The 12,577-nt window shown below is 60.8% G+C and overlaps 1 long non-coding RNA gene across 1 annotated transcript; it reads right to left on the reverse strand.

The window, feature by feature from the left end:
* Window positions 1-10,658: 10,658 nt before the first annotated feature.
* On the reverse strand, window positions 10,659-12,342 carry LOC118655638. The gene is made up of 3 exons (XR_004967319.1): window positions 12,120-12,342; window positions 11,857-11,987; window positions 10,659-11,314 (listed from the first exon to the last, which is right to left on the reverse strand). It is a non-coding gene; the product is annotated as an uncharacterized LOC118655638 (long non-coding RNA).
* Window positions 12,343-12,577: the final 235 nt, after the last annotated feature.

A 12,577-nucleotide genomic window follows, 5' to 3' on the forward strand; every position in this document is an offset into this window, starting at 1 on the left:
TAGCAGTGGTGGGCTCATCAGATGTAGCAGACAGGGCCTCATGAAGACCAAGGCCCCATCCTGGGGCAGCTGTCAGGACACTCTCCTGCCTGGCTGGTGTGGCTCAGTGGTTGCACATCGACCCATGAGCCAGGAGGTCAGCGTCTGACTCCCGGTCAGGGCACACGCCGGTTTGCAGGCTTGATCCCCTGCGGGGGGTGTGCAGGAGGCGGCCGATCACTGTTTCTCTCTCATTGATGCTTCCATCTAACTCTCCCTCCCTCCCTCCCTAAAAATTCAATAGGAGCCTTTTCTTTTTAAAGACACATATCCAGGTTCTTATCTGACTTGGGCTGAAACTTGGATCCAAGCGCAATACCCATCTTTTCAACAGAAGGGAGACTGAACTACTTTTCCGCTCTGTTCTAATGCCTTCCTACTTACATTGAAAATGGAATGCACGGTTCCTACCTTTCCTCTGGACCCCTGAAGGACTGTCCCCTTTCTTCCCCTTTTCTACGCATCTCTCCTCAAAAAAGAAACTGGAGAGAGGCGAGACTGCGTCTCCGTTGGGTTTTAGACACGGAGCTGTGAAGGGCAGCGTCCTGAATCATGAATTGTTTGGGCTGGGGGAGGGGGATTGTATATAAGGCAATAAATATTGTTTTATTTCTTTAAAAAAACATTTCTCACAATAAAAAATCTAATATAATAAAAGCCTAATATGCTAATGATATGCTAAGGCCGCTCACCACCAGGGGCAGATGCTCCAAATGGTAGGTGAGCTGACTGCTGGGGCCCAGCCAATCGGGACTGAGCGAGATGGGCCGGACATGCCCTGGAGCCCTCCCGTGACCCACCCTGGCCCTGATCGTGCCCCAGGGGGGTCCCTCGGCCTGGCCTGTGCCCTCTGGCAATCTGGGACCACTCGGGGGATCTCAGAGAGCTGGCTTTGGCCGATCCCACAGGCCAGGCCAAGGGACCCCACTGGTGCAAGAATTCGTGCACTGGGCCTCTAGTGTGTTATTAAAAAAAAGAGACATTTTCTCCTCTGTCTGAAGCCATAAGAGTTTGAATTAAAAATTATATCTGCAACGCGGTGCAGATGTTGGCATTTGAAAGCCAAATGTAACGGGCCTGTGGGTTGCTAAGCAACCCGTGCCACCCAATCGGCACAGGGTGGTCCGGAGGCCGGTTCCGGGCTGGGTCCCGGCAGGGCGGGGCAGGACCAGGATGCTCACGCTCGGGCCTGGCGGGCAGCTCGGCCTCCGGCTTCCTCGGCCTGAGCTCGCGCTTTAGCTTCCCTGCGCCAGTTCTCATTCCGTCTCCGCGGAAGCCCCGTTTTGTTTCTCAGAAAAAACCAAGGAACCGGCCCTTCCACTCACGGCAGTTTTGGCGTCGATGGCGACGCTGGAGGCTTTTTAGACAAGGCGGGCCGTTTCGAGGACGTTCTGTGAATCCAGCCTGACACACGGAGGCCAGCAGCCCGCCTGACCCGAACGGGAGCCCGGGAGCAGGCCCTGGTGCGAACAGAGGGTGCCAGGCGCGTCAGAGCCTCCGTGGGCAGCCGAGCGAGGCCGTGGAATCCACCCCGGGCTGCCAGCAGCGTGTGCGGTCGGCATTCTTGCTCCAGTTGCTTCTGAACGTTAGGAAAAATGGCCAAACCTCAGCTGGAAAAAAAAAGTCCTAGTGGAATAGTACAGGTTTGTTAAAATAAAATAAAATAAAATAAAATTTTAAAAATTGCTAGCAAACCGCCCGGCCCACGTGGCTCAGTGGTTGAGCGCTGCGTTGACCTATGAACCAGGAGGTCACGGTTCGGTTCCCGATTGGGGCACAGGCTCGATCCCCAGTGGGCCGTGCAGGAGGCAGCGGACCCATGATTCTCGCTCATCATTGATGTTTCTCTCTCTCTCCCTCCCCCTTCCTCTCTGACATCAAGAAAAATATAGTTTCTAAAAAATTTGCTAAAAACCAACACAAAACAAAATTGGAAGAAAAGAACCCGGAAAGGCAGAGGGGGGCGCCGCGAAGCTGTCTGCTGACACTGGGGTTTGCGGTGAGCGCCCAGTCCTCTCTGCTCCCTGGGAGCTGGCGGCCAGGCTCCTGCTTCTTTGTGGATTTTCCGCGTCTCGGGGAGGCCGGCCCAGAGCTCCAGCCCCGCTGGCAGCGCGTGGGAATCGCCGAGAGCCGGGCGCCGAGAGCCGGGCGTGTATCTGTGTCCCGAGGAGAAGGGGTGATTTGCGGGAATGGTTTGTTCGGCGGGGACGCTACAGGTCGGTTTTGTGTTGTTTTGTTGGTTAAATGGGCAATTTTCGAGTTCGGAATAAATACACGTAATCGATGGAGCTCAGGGGACGGGTGGTGTCTGAGTGTCCGCCCTGCGGGGGACGTTTGACAGCAAAGGGCCGGGAGGAAAGGCAGCAGCTGCGCAGGCCTGGGTGGCACTCAGCCCCCCGCACCTCTGGGAGGGAGGACGGACAAACGCCTCTCCAGACGGGGGCGTGGGGGGAGGGGGCAGCGGGGGCCTGGTCCACGCGTCTGAAACGGAGTCACATCTTCAACCCCGAGGAGCCGTGCCCGTAAGCTGCGTCTGTCCCTGTCGCGCTCTCCTCACCGCCTGTCCCCCACGAGTTACCGGGAGGACACTGAGGCTGGGACACGTCACCTGCCCACGTGACGATGAGTGGGGGCCCCATTCCCGCCCGGATTTCTCCTGCCGCTCAGGGATGCCCGCCAGGCTCACCCTGCTGAGGTTGGCAACGGGGGGTCCAGCATCTGCTCCTCCCCCTGGTCCACTCTGTCCTCGGCCTGGGCGGGGGCCCTGGGTTTGGGGTAAGACTGGCCTCTGTGGCCCAGGCCAGGGCTGGCCTTCACACCGCACTCCTTCCAGCCTCTCCCTCCAGCCTCTCCCTCCAGCCTCTCCCTCCAGCCTCTCCTTCCAGCCTCTCCCTCCAGCCTCTCCCTCCAGCCTCCCCCTCCAGCCTCTCCCTCCAGCCTCTCCTTCCAGCCTCTCCCTCCAGCCTCTCCCTCCAGCCTCTCCCTCCAGCCTCCCCCTCCAGCCTCTCCTTCCAGCCTCTCCCTCCAGCCTCTCCCTCCAGCCTCCCCCTCCAGCCTCTCCTTCCAGCCTCTCCCTCCAGCCTCTCCCTCCAGCCTCTCCCTCTTCTGGCTCCCGCTCTATCTCCACTCTCTCAGGCTCCGCCTTATCTCCCCCAGACAGCGCCCCTCTCCCGGGCCAGGGCCAGGCAGGCACAGCTCTGAGGCCCAGCGTGAAGCGTGAAGCGCTGACTTGGTAGGAACCTCCCCCCCCCCCCCCCATGCTGAGCATGGACTCTCCTGTGGCCGGGAGAGGCCCCATGCCGTTTCTCTGATCCATCTCAGGAACATACAGGTTCCGGCGGCTTTCACTCACCAGGGAGGCCGGACCCTCCGTCTCCTTCCCGCCTCCCTGCCCTGTGCCCACCCTCTGGGCAGTGCTGGTGGGTGTGTCTTCACGGTGGCACCAACCTGCTCCGCGTGCCATTGACGCCAAGACGCGCGGTTGCCTGGGTGCTTTGGGGCGGAGAGTGGATCCAACATTTAAGTCTCGCCCGTGGGAGGTGGGAGGTGGGAGGTGGGAGGTGGGAGGTGGAGGTGGGAGGTGGGGGGTGGGACATTGGGAGGTGGGAGGTGGGAGGTGGGAGGTGGGAGGGTGGGACATTGGGAGGGTGGGACATTGGGAGGATGGGAGGTTGGAAGGTTGGGACGTTGGGAGGGTGGGAGGTTGGGAGGTTGGGACGTTGGGAGGGTGGGAGGTGGGAGGTGGGAGGTGGGGGGGGTGGGACATTGGGAGGTGGGAGGTGGGAGGTGGGAGGTGGGAGGTGGGGGGGTGGGACATTGGGAGGTGGGAGGTGGGAGGTGGGAGGTGGGAGGTGGGGGGGTGGGACATTGGGAGGGTGGGCCATTGGGAGGATGGGAGGTGGGAGGTGGGAGGTTGGGAGGTGGGAGGTGGGAGGTGGGAGGTGGGAGGTGGGGGGGTGGGACATTGGGAGGGTGGGAGGTTGGGAGGTTGGAAGGGTGGGAGGTGGGAGGTAGGAGGTGGGAGAGGAAGGTAGCATGCTGATAGAGGGAGTTTGAAGAACTCACCAACCCAAGTTGAAATGGAGGGAAAGAAGAAGATGGAGAAAGAGTCTGTGTGTGTGTGTGTGTGTGTGTGTGTGTGTGTGTGTGGACGAGTGGGGGAGTGACTGGGTCAGAGGGCGAGTGGATGGAGACCTGGGGCCATGGACGGGCGAGCGAGAAGGAAGGGCAGCGGCCGTCTGAGGGAGAAAAGCCTGAATCTGGGGTGAAGGCCGCCGTGGCTGACGGGAGTGGAGCACAAGGTGGACGAGAGAAGAAGCCAGGGGTGCGAGGAGGCGGGCACCTGGGGACCGGCCTCGGGGGGAGGGAGGGCGGTGGGAGGGCCATGCCGGCTGTCCATGATGGGAACAGGCCGGGGTCAAAGGTGGAAGAAGCCTGCTTACCCGAGGACGGCGGGGGGGTCCGGGGAGCCCGAAAGCTGAGAAAGCTGCATCAGGTGCGGACGATGACCAGGCTCACCTGGAGGGGGCTGTGGGGAGCAGTGGGCAGGTCTCCTGGGGACGGGTTTCAGGGAGGACCCGGTGGGTAGGGACCGCTGGCGCCTCCTTCCTCGTGCCCTGCGTCCCCGCGGTCGCCTCTTCGCTGAGCAGGGAGGGCACCGGGCTCTGGGCAGGCTGCTTGGGCTCCGGCTGCGTGGAGGGCGCAGTGGAGCTGAGCGACTCGGGCGAGGCCTCCTCCCAGCGCGACCCTCCCATTTCCGTGGCCGAGAACAGAATCCACTCGTGCGCTTAACCCAGGGGCCTTGTTTTGTTTTTCTCCGTGGGAGGCGGCTCACAGACTCGCTGGGAAGGCGGAGGAAACAGGATCCAGGCTGACCATTCAGGACGAGGCCCAGATCCCAGAGTGCCAGCCGACACCAAGGAAACAGGGCTCTTCTTTTTAAAAAATTAAATAGATATTATTTTACTGACGTCAGAGAGGAAGGGAGAGGGAGAGAGACACATCCATGATGAGAGAGATGCATGGATCGCCTGCCTCCTGCACGCCCCCACTGGGGATTGAGCTGCAACCCCAGGCATGTGCCCTGATGGGGAATTGAACCGTGACCTCCTGGTTCCTAGGTTGATGCTCAACCACTGAGCCATGCCAACCACTGAACCACGTCGGCCCGGCCACACGGGTTCTTCCATGCAAAGGAGCCACAGGCACGGGCCGTCCAGAGGCCCCCTGAGCAGGAGGCCGCCCTGGCTTCCACCAGCTCCACGGCAGCGAAACGGTGCCCCACACTCTGCCTTCTGACCCCGGTCCCGTTGCCGGGAGCTGACCAGCTGCAAGGCCACACTGATGGGTAGGGACAGTCCACACACGTATGACTTTCGCCCACTTCCACCTTCCAATCATACTTGTTTGCATCTGATTGGCTGAGACTAAATCACCCCTGGAATCCTCGTGGCAGGGGAGTCTGGGGATGTGGTTTTAGGTTCCAGCCTCTGCGGCTCCAGCAGGCAGTGGAGGAGGGTAGAGGGTGCTGGGATCCAGGTGGCCCCGTCGCTGGGCTGTGTGTGGGACACTGCCGGGGGCTTCTGGGTAGGACCGGTAGCCACGCCTGCTGGGCGACACCCCCTCTGCAAGCACCGTCCCTTGCATGTCACGCGCTCGGTGGCGAGGACCGTGGGGCGTGGTGCCGGGCGCTCTGGTCAGAGGTTACCTTTGCCCCGAAAAGGCGAGACGGGGAGCGAGCTTCCTAGTTGTCAACGAGGGGCCGGCCCAGCTTCTCAGCGCACTCCCCAGCCGCTCGAGTTGTAGGAAGCAGGCGCCCTGTGGTCGCTTCGTCCGGGGCAGCACTGGCAAAAGCGGCGTTTCTCCCCGTCAGCGTTGCCAAAGCCGCCGAGTCTGGGTCTGCACGGCGTCTGGTGAGACCGGCCGCTCGCTACCTGGTGTCGGGCCGACGTGGACTTAAATGGATAATACGTCTTGGCAGGTGGACGGGCGGCTCTGTTTGGATTTAACCCTGAGGGCCCCACGAGAGAAAGGTCGGTGGGACGGCTCAGCTTCCCCCTGGGCCGAGGCCGGCGGGACAGGGCTGTGGATCTCATTGATAGGAAGGCAGAGCGTGGAATTGGCGGCCAGCGTGTGAGTGTGGGAGCCCAGGCCAAAACGGGGCCTGGTGCCTGGCTCAGTGGGCATCAGGAGTGAGCTCCTGGGGTCTGTTGGCCTGACGTTTTGGGGGACTGGAGCCCCGTAACAAAGCTGAATTAATCTGCAAATAAAGGCCAACGTGGGCCGGCCGCCGTGGCTGTGGTTGAGCGTCCACCTGTGAGCCAGGAGGTCAGGTTGGATTCCCGGTCGGGGCCCAGGCCCAGGTTGTGAGCTCGATCCCCAGTGGGGGGCGTGCGGGAGGCAGCCGATCCATGATTCTCTCTCATCACTGATGTTGAGGTCCCTCTGCCACCAGGAATCGAGCTGTGACCTCCTGAATCATAGCTCGACGTTCAACTCCGGAGCCACACTGGCTGGTCTAAAGAAACTTCAAAAAAATTTAAGTAAAACAGATAACAGAGGAATGTGCACAGAGCACACAGCCGTCCACAAGGGGAACCCTGGGCTGTGGTGTCAGCTCACCCGGTCGAGAAGTCGGGGAACGCCAGCACCCAGCGCCCTCCGACCCCTCCTGCTCTCTGCCCCCCTCTCTCCCCAGGGGCCACACTGTGGTCCTAAGAGAATGCAGTCCGTCTCAGCTCGAACTGGAGTGATTCTCGGCACGACCACCGGCCAGAGGCTCCACAGCCCTGGGCAGAGCTGTTACAACGGGAACTCTGGTTATCCAAGTCCTTTTAACAACGAGTATTTGGGGCCCAGGCTGTTTTTTGGCCATCGGAACTCTCTCTCTCTCTCTGTCTCTGTCTCGCTCTCTCTCTCTCTCTCTCTCTCTCTCTCTCTCTCTCTCTCTGTCTCTCTCTCCCTCTCTCTCTCCCTCCTCCAGAAAGACAACCAACCAGTTTCTGAACTGCTCCCGCCTGTGCACTCGGCGCCGTGGCTCTGAGGCTGCATGTGGATCAGAAAATTCCTGCTTTCGCCCCAAAGCTCAGGCCCCAGTACAAAGCGGTGTTTCTGCTGGAGCAGAATTGGCGGCGGGCACAGCGCGGGGCCGGGCTGCTCGCAGGACTGCCAGCTGGGACTTGGCTGTGTGCTCATGCCCGTAAAAGGTTGCTTCAAGCACAGAAACAGGACAGGCATCATATTAAACGCGTGCGCGCGCACACACACACGCACGCACATACATGCACACGCACACCACCCAGAAGCATGGCCACCAGCATGCTACCCACACATGCCCCCGTTCAGAGGTGTTTGCAGAAGGAAATGGGGTTGGAAATTCTTTGAATGGAAAGAGGGAGAAAGGGGCTGGACGCTGTTCAGAGACCAGTGAGTCCGGGAGGTTTTGCTGAAAAGCCGGTTCCCAACGAGGCGGATCGAGGGCTGCGGCCGCCGCTGGGTCAGCGGTTTCCAGCCCTCAGTGCTGACGCAGTTGGAGCTTCTGACGGTTCCCGGGGGGGGGAGAGGGGCGGCCTTCTGTGTCTCTCCACCTGTCCGTCAGCTCAGCTCCCGTGGGATCAGCCTGCCCACCTGCTCCCTGCCTCAGCCGACCCATGATTCTCTCTCATCATTGATCTTTCTCTATCTCTCTCTCCCTCTCCCTTCCTCTCTGAAATCAATAAAAATAAATAAATAAAACGCCACAGTTTAGACCAGTGATGGTGAACTTATGACACGCGTGTCGGAGGTGACACGCGAACTCATTTTTTTGGTTGATTTTTCTTTGTTAAATGGCATTTAAATATATAAAATAAATATCAAAAATATAAATCTTTGTTTTACTATGGTTGCAAATATCAAAACATTTCTCTATGTGACACGGCACCAGAGTGAAGTTAGGGTTTTTCAAAACGCTGGCACGCCGAGCTCAGAAGGTTCGCCGTCACTGGGCTAGTCTGTGAATGTGTGGGCTGGGCAGTCACAACCACGCTCTAGGGACCGCCATGCTCTGCTTGAGACACCCAGAGGGGGTGGGCTGGTATTTGCGATGTTGCTGCGAAGGGCGCTCTCCCAGGGGGTACTGCAGGCTTCACCGCCTTTACCTCCCAGCAAACCAGGGCTGGAGCCGACGAGGGGACTGCCCTCACCTCACGGGGCAAACACCGTGCCCTTGGCAGTGGTGCCCGGGCCGGGGTCCGAACCCGCCATGTCCAGCCGTGCTGTGGAGGGTTCTGGCTGCCTGTGCCCATGCACGAACACCGTGACATCGACCTGGAGTGACCTTGACCTGGAGTGACCTTGACCTTGAGTGACATGACGGTCCATGCACGTGGACTGCAGCCCCTTTGAGAAGGGGGGACCCCTGAGACGTCCTCGTGTTTACAGAGCAGGCGTGTGGCCGCCGCGTGCCGTTCGCTGACCAGCGTTTGTGACCGACGTCTGGGGCCGCGCTGAGCCTGGGACTGGTCTTCACTGTGGCTGGGGGGATGTCGTAGGGAGGCGCCCGCCTGCCCACCTGCACCTCATGGCTGGCGGCTCCCGATCGTGACCCAAGAGCCTGATCGTCGGGAACGGCCAAGCTGACGTGCGTCGCTGGCCACTCCCCCTGAGGGCGACGTCCTCATACCCTCCTGTTACCGACAGGAAACTGAGGACAGAGGCCAGGCTGGGCAACGCTGACCCCAGCACCGACCGGTCTCCCCCCCTGGTCCCGCCAACGCAATGCAGCTGCCACTCCTTTCTCGTCCCGGGAGGCTCCGTGGCAGGAGGGAGCGGGTTCCACGTGCGGAGTTTGCTATTTAAACAGGGCTGTCAAAAGGCTATATTTTTAGAATTCCTTGCCACGGGCACGGATGAGATTGTGCGCCGGCCGGGCCCAGCCCCCGGCTTTTGCTCACCTCCTCCGGCTCCAGGGAATCCCAATATAGTTCCTGCCGTCCGTGCCTTTGCCTCTGGCTTAGTCGGATCTTATTTTAATTTAAGGACTAAGACGCTCGCTGAGCTGGGCGTGGGGGAAGCCGGGAGCCACCGCCTGGTGTGTTAGTCCTGTTTCCCGAAGGTGGACGCACAAGCCCCCGATGGCAGAGGCCTCCCCAGAGCCTGTCTCCCCGTCCCGGACAAGCTTAGGCCACGCCCGCGTGGGACCCGCCCTGTGCTGGGAGGGCGCTGGGGGGGGGGAGCTGGTGTGTGACTTGGGATGCTCCTTCCTGATAAGAGGCAGAGAGGAGGAAGCCAGCCGCTCCCGCCCTTTCCTTCCTGCGCGGATGGGGCGCTCACTCGAGGGTGCGATGTTCGGAGCTTCGGCAGCCGTTCTGTGACCGCGAGGGGAGACTCACCCACATGTGGGGACGGCTGGGCAGCAGGACAGCGAGCGCTGGGGTCCGCGGCCTTGTTTTTTAAAAAATACATTTTTATAGATTTCAGAGAGGAAGGGAGAGGAAGGGAGAGAGAGAGAGAGAAACATCAACGATGAGAGAGAACCATGGACCGGCTGCCTCCTGCTCGCCCCCCACTGGGGTGGAGCCCGTAACCCGGGCTGTGCCCTGACCGGGACTCCAACCGTGACCTCCTGGTTCAACCCCTGAGCTACGCCGGCGGGGCCGGAGCTGCCATTTAAATAGACGTTTGAAAGTACACGTTTCCCCAGTTGCCTGTGGCGGGAGCTGGGACTGAGCGGAGGCAGCGGGGGGCCGGCCGCCCCGTTATCCCGAATGCTGACTGGGGGCTCCCAGAGTCCGTGATCGGACAAGGGGACTGAGAGGCGGGCTCTTCCCACCACTATTAGTTTGTCTTTTTTCCTCCATCAAATGTCAGGAGTTCTAAAATCCTGAGAGACAACCTCAGGGCCAAGGAGGGTTGTGGTTTGTGGGTAAAGTGTTTTCTGTTCCGTGGACGGGAAAGAGGAATCCCCAAGACGGGGCCCGGCTCCCGCGATGCCGCTTTAAACGCTCCTCGGGGAGCGGAGAGCGTGCCCGCGGAATGAGGGCGGGCGGGGGCGGGGTGGGGTTTATGTCTCCCCTTTGCGTTCCGCCTTCTTAAGATCTGAACACGCCTGCGTCGGTGCAAGTAGCCTTCTCCTCTCATCTTGGAACAGAACCGTGAGACGCCGACTCCAGAAAATGCGGCGATTTTCTCCTCTCCTCTAAGTAGAAGTAGCACGTTATGGTTTGCACATGTGTCTCTCCCTTTCATGTGCCCCTTCCCATTACGCGCCCTGTCTCTCCGGCCTTTGTAGTTGCAAAGGTGAGGTTTTCCTGATAAACACCCGCGTCCGCGGCAGCGTCTCGGCCAGGCTGCCGGAGCGGGCCTGTCACCGCGGGTTAGCGTCATCCTCGCCTGCCGGCCGCTCGGCCGGGCGTCTGGGGGGCTCCCGTCTCGGCGGGTGCCATCGGCCGTCTTGCTGCATGGCACGGGTTCTTTTAAAAATTTTTTTTTTTATTGATTTCAGAGAGGAAGGGAGAGGGAGAGAGACAGAAACATCGATGATGAGAGAGAATCATCGATCGGCTGCCTCCTGCAGGCCCCCCACTGGGGATGGAGCTCACAACCCGGGCCTGGCCCCGACTGGGAATCGAACCGTGGCCTCCCAGTTCCTAGGCTGACGCTCACCACTGAGCCACGCGGCCGGGCTGCATGGTCTGGAATTGAGTCCAAGGGGGTAGGAGAGCAGTGACGCTTGGATCCGGCCCCGGTGTCACCTTGAGGGACACCCCTTGCTCCTCGCGCCCCCCTCCCGCCCTGCCCTGTGAACTGGGGTTGTTGGGAGCATTAAACCCCAGAAGCCGTGACAAATCCCACCCACGGGACAGCTGACACACAGAAATGCATTCGCGCACAGTCCTGGAGGCAGGAAGCTGGCCGTCAGGGGCCAGGGCGGACGGGCTCCCTCTGGAGGCTCCGGAGGATCTTCCTCGCCACCTCCAGCTCCCGGGACCGCCAGCACACGTTGGCTTGTGGCCGCATCACCCCAGCCTCTGCTTCTGTCTTCCTGGGCCTCCTCTGTGTCCCTGGGGGGCCTTTTCTGTCCCCCACCAGGACACCCTGATGGGGCGAGGGCTGACGCGTAGTCACGACCTCATCTCCATCCCTTTGTTCCTCCGTCAAGTCCTGATTTCCAGACCAGGCCCAGCTCCAGGTTCCTGGCCGACGGGTGTTCGTAGGCGCCGTGACTCCACCGGTGGCTGTGGGCGGAGCTGGGTTTCCGAGGCCCATGCAGAAGGTTAGGTACCGCCTGGGTCCCCTGGAAAGGGCAGGCTGTTCACACAAGGCCTCAGACACGGCCTTGTAGGGTCACTGGCCAGGGGGTCCCAGGCCGGATGCTGGGAGCCGGGAGCCAGGTGGGCCCAGTCCCAGCCCCTCTGGAGCCCGTGGTCTCACAGAGCGACGTATAAACAAGTCATGACAGCACTCCTGGTTACCACCCGGCCAGTGTGGCTCAGGGGTTGAGGTCGACCTATGAACCAGGAGGTCAGGGTTCGATTACAGGTCAGGGCAGGTGCCTGGGTTACAGGCTCCATCCCCAGTGGGGGGCGTGCAGGAGGCAGCCGATCCGTGATTCTCATCACTGATGTTTCTCTCTCTCCCTCTCCCTTCCTCTCTGAAATGAATGAAAACGTATTTTTAAAAAGGCCTCCTGTTTATCAGGTGGTGGGCCCAGCACTGCGCCCAGAACAGGGCTCCCATCGCTGGCGGCTTCCACCTGGTCAGGGAGCCGGCGCTCCAGGCGCCTCCGCCTGCCCCTGGGGGTCCCCCTGCCTCCCGGCTGGGCTGGCGGCTACTCACAGGTTAACCTCCCCGTGGCTCTCGGATGGCGCCTGCCCTGCCCGCGGGTTTTGGCCTCGGTCGTTGTTGGAAGTGGCTCAGCTGGCTCAGGGCGCCTTCATTCTTTCCCCTGGTGATGGATGTCTACACCCCTTTTCAAAGACAAAACAAACTGTTTGCTCAGCCTCCCGGGAAGAAGTGGGCCAGGGGTGGCGTGGGAAGGCCGCCGGCTCGCTGTTCCCCGGCCGGCTCCCTGCGTGTTTCCAGAGATTCCTCCCACTCACCTGGTTTCCCTCCCTCGTTGCAGTAAAAACCCAACCACACGCAGCTCAGCTCTCCTCCTCCTCCCCCTGCTCCCCGTTGAAAATGGGCCGACGTCTCGCTGCCTTCCCTCGCGGTTCCTGTGGTTTCCAGGGACCCGCCTGGGGCACGGGAGGGCCTTCGAGCTGATGGAGGACGGCCATGCTGTCTGAAGGCTGGGAGCCATGTGGGGAGGCGAGGTCTGTTTGGCAAAGCTCCGGAGAAACGATCTCTTGGGCAAATTTCCAAAGTAATGGTTCTGCGAGGCAGGAAGTTAGGGTCACGTGGACGGAAGGTGCTCATCAGAACCGGCTGACTCAGTCCTGGGGTTCTGGTTCCTTCCGTCCAGGGGAGGCGGCGAGGGCGTGTCTCAGAAGCTCCTGTACCGGCCGCAGAGCCAGGCAGGATGCTCAGGGCCACCCCTGACCCATCCAGTCGGAGT

This window comes from Myotis myotis, unplaced genomic scaffold (assembly GCF_014108235.1).
Source record: "Myotis myotis isolate mMyoMyo1 unplaced genomic scaffold, mMyoMyo1.p scaffold_m19_p_49, whole genome shotgun sequence".
In the NCBI taxonomy this organism is placed as follows: Eukaryota; Metazoa; Chordata; class Mammalia; order Chiroptera; family Vespertilionidae; genus Myotis; species Myotis myotis.